The sequence below is a fragment of the Petaurus breviceps genome, unplaced genomic scaffold, assembly GCF_028583685.1.
Source record: "Petaurus breviceps papuanus isolate PSGF00001 unplaced genomic scaffold, PetGlider_PUasm1.0 313, whole genome shotgun sequence".
Taxonomy (NCBI): domain Eukaryota; kingdom Metazoa; phylum Chordata; class Mammalia; order Diprotodontia; family Petauridae; genus Petaurus; species Petaurus breviceps.
The window spans coordinates 1,065,744-1,069,052 of NW_027186073.1; the positions used below are offsets into that span (position 1 = coordinate 1,065,744).

General features: G+C 39.9%; 1 pseudogene; it reads left to right on the forward strand.

Moving 5' to 3' along the window:
* Positions 1-2,111: 2,111 nt before the first annotated feature.
* LOC138167843 (histone H3.3A-like) lies at positions 2,112-3,048 on the forward strand (annotated as a pseudogene).
* Positions 3,049-3,309: the final 261 nt, after the last annotated feature.

Sequence of the window (3,309 nt, forward strand, 5' to 3'; positions counted from 1 at the left end):
AATTTGCTTATGCTATATGTCTAAATCATGTACCCATTTTGAGCTTATATAGTGTGTGAGTATACAGTGTGAGAAGTTGGTCTATGTCTAGTTTCTGCCAGACTGTTTTCTAATCTTCCAAGCAGTTCCTCAAATAGTGAGTTCTTATCCCAATAGGTTAGATCTTTGGGTTTATGATGCACTGGGTTTCATTAGGGAAATTCATCTATGATTTTTTTTCTCTCTTTTTGCTCTTCCTTGTTTAAGTATCAAAGATGCATTTCTGTTATAGAAGAGATTTGTTACAACTTCTTCTTTATCTGTTTTTGAAAACAGTTCATATAATATTTGTGTTAAAATTGTACCTTGTTCCGGTTCCCCTGACTACAACCCTCCTTCCACTTAGCATATTAAGTAAGTTTATAAGTAGCTAGTATAAATAAACAATATTAGGAAGTAAGATTGTAAAGGGGAACCTAAAAGTCACTTGCAGATTATCTCATAAATTAAGGGAGTATCACAGTTAGTGGTAAAGTGTTTCATAAATTAGAATCACATAGGAGCCATTGGAAACTGTCTCATAAATTGTCTAAGACCACAACCTGCCAGATCAGAAGACAGCTAGTCCTTACTCTCAGGGTTCCTGGGTCCTGCCCAGTCTGTAAGATAAGCTCAAGATATGCACCAGAACACCAACAAATGTGTTACTGACAACTTTGAAATAATGCATACATGTTAATGCCTTAACCTTAGCGTAGTGTGGATATGAGTTAGTCCTTCCCTCTCTAAACATTATAGAAATAAGACCTCAAACTCTTTCTTCTGCCAGCCCCCAGCACTTCTCTATCTGCTATGAGTCTATGCTGTCCAAGTGTTCCCAACTCCAATTTATGCTTATATAAGGGATAATTTGTGTCCTTCCCCTCTCCCCATTCTCTTCTTCGTAGTGCCTGCCTCCCTCTTCCATCAGACCCTTTGTCTGAATGCCATCTGCCCTGTGCTGGGGTTTTTTTTAGTACTTTTTGTGCTGTTTGTTTCTATATTCTCTGTACATTATTAAAATATGATTAAAACATTACTCCCCACTTGCTTCCGTAGTGATCTTTCCTGGCAAGTATCCAGTGAACTGGGCATGCCTACCACCAACATTACCCAGAGGGAGCTTTTTGTAATCCCAGTTCCTTAGCCGCAATTAATAATCCAATACATTAATTAGCAATTCAATATTAGAATGAATTTTTCATTAAATGTTTGGCAAAGGGGACGGAATAAAGATAATGGAGTAAAGTGAGCATTTTTGTGGAGCTGTCACAACATTCCCATCTAAAGTACTTTTAAAAGTGTAATAAAACAAATTCTATGCAGCATATCCAACAAAACTTCACAGTCATTTTTTCTAACCCAAGTTGGCCGAGGGGGACAGAGCGATATGCAGACACTAGAGTGGAGATTTCCCAGGAGTCTGGCTCAGTGGAAGCAACACCAGTTGTAAGCCTTAGAGACAGCAATGGCAGCAGCAGCAATACCACAAAGGTTCAACACCCACAGACAATAAGAAGACTGAAAACCTGGTCAGAAAGAGATAACAGAGGACTTCTGTGCTAGCACTAACACACAGTTGTGTGAGTACCAACTGGCAACTCTGTAATCTGTTACCCAGTTGCAGATTTCAGTTCCAGGGCAGAGAAAAGCACTTGCAGTCACAAGGGAGCATGGGCCCCACTTGAGAACAGGTTATGGTTGTGAGAGAGTAGGACTGGGTAAAGACTAAAGTGCAGACCAAGAAGACAGTGATCACACTTGTCTCCAAATAATATGATCTTGGAAGCATCATAAACTTACAGGACACCAGGTGTAACATCAAAAACATCATGACATAGCAGCCTGAAGCTCAGTATAGTCACTACCCCCAGAGGTAAGTAAATCTCAGCTCTAACATAAAGTACAAAGACAAGAAAAAGGTTGGTAAAATAAGTAAATGACAACAAAAAGAACCTGACCATAAAAATCTACTATGGTGACAAGGAAGCTCAAGACACAAAGTTACAAGAAGACAATGATTTAAAAATATCAAGCAAAACCTAACTTTAAAAATGCAGATTGGACATAAGACCAGCAAGAATTTCTGGGAGAGGAGTGCAGAGCAGTTTGGTCATTGATCAGAGCGACAGTATTCCCGGATTTTAGTTACTCAGAGCGAGGCGGAATCAACAGCATCGCTGAGTGGACAGAAGCGGCAGCACCAGCAGGGAATTCAGCGGAGGAAACATCAACTGTTCGTTCTGTAAAACAAGATGGCCTGTACGAAGCAGACTGCTCATAAGTCCACTGGTGGGAAAGCTCCACGCAAGCAGCTGACCACAAAGGCTGCCAGGAAAAGCTCCCCCTCTACCGGCGGGGTCAAGAAACCTCACCGTTACCGGCCTGGTACTGTGGCTCTTCGTGAGATTCGCGGTTAGCAGAAGTCAACGGAGCTTTTGCTCAGGAAACTTCCCTTCCAGCGATTGGTAAGGGAAATTGCTCAGGACTTCAAAACACACTTGAGGTTCCAGACTGCAGCTATTGGTGCCCTTCAGGAGGCTAGTGAAGCACATTTGGTGGGTCTCTTTGAAGATTCTAACCTGTGTGCCATCCATGCCAAGAGAGTTACTATCATGCCCAAAGATATCCAGTTAGCTCGCAGAATATGGGGAGAAAGAGTTTAAGTAAAGGCAGCTTTATGGTGTTTTGTAGTAAATTCTGTAAAATGCTTTGGTTTTAATTTGTGACTTTTTTTGTAAGAAATTGTTTATATGTTGCATTTGTACTTATGTCATTCCATCTTTCACTCAGAATGAATGAGAAAAGTAACTGTTCACAAACCTCAGTGATGTGAGCGAGCATTGTTGCTCAAGAGTGACAAGTTGCTAATATGCAGAAGGGATGGGTGATAATTCTTGCTTCTCATGATGCATGTTTCTGTATGTTAATGACTTGTTGGGTAGCTAAAATCGTAAGGTACTAGAATTGATATAAATGTGTTCAGGGTCCTTTTGCAATAAAACTGGTTACGACTTGAAAGAAAAAGAATTTCTGGGAGAGTTTCAAAAATGGGGAATAAAAGACTTTAAAAAGTATAATTATGTTAAAGATAATGACAACAATGAGAAAATACACCAAAATTTGTGCCATGCAGACAAATCATATATCTCCAAATGCTTATCAATAAAAGAGAGAATAAGCAGATCCATACATTAGATATGCAATAACAACAACTTAAAAAGAAACAAATTGTTTTTAAAAATGTAGCAGCAAGCACCCCAGCGTTCCCTGGGTGGCTGCTAGCAATAC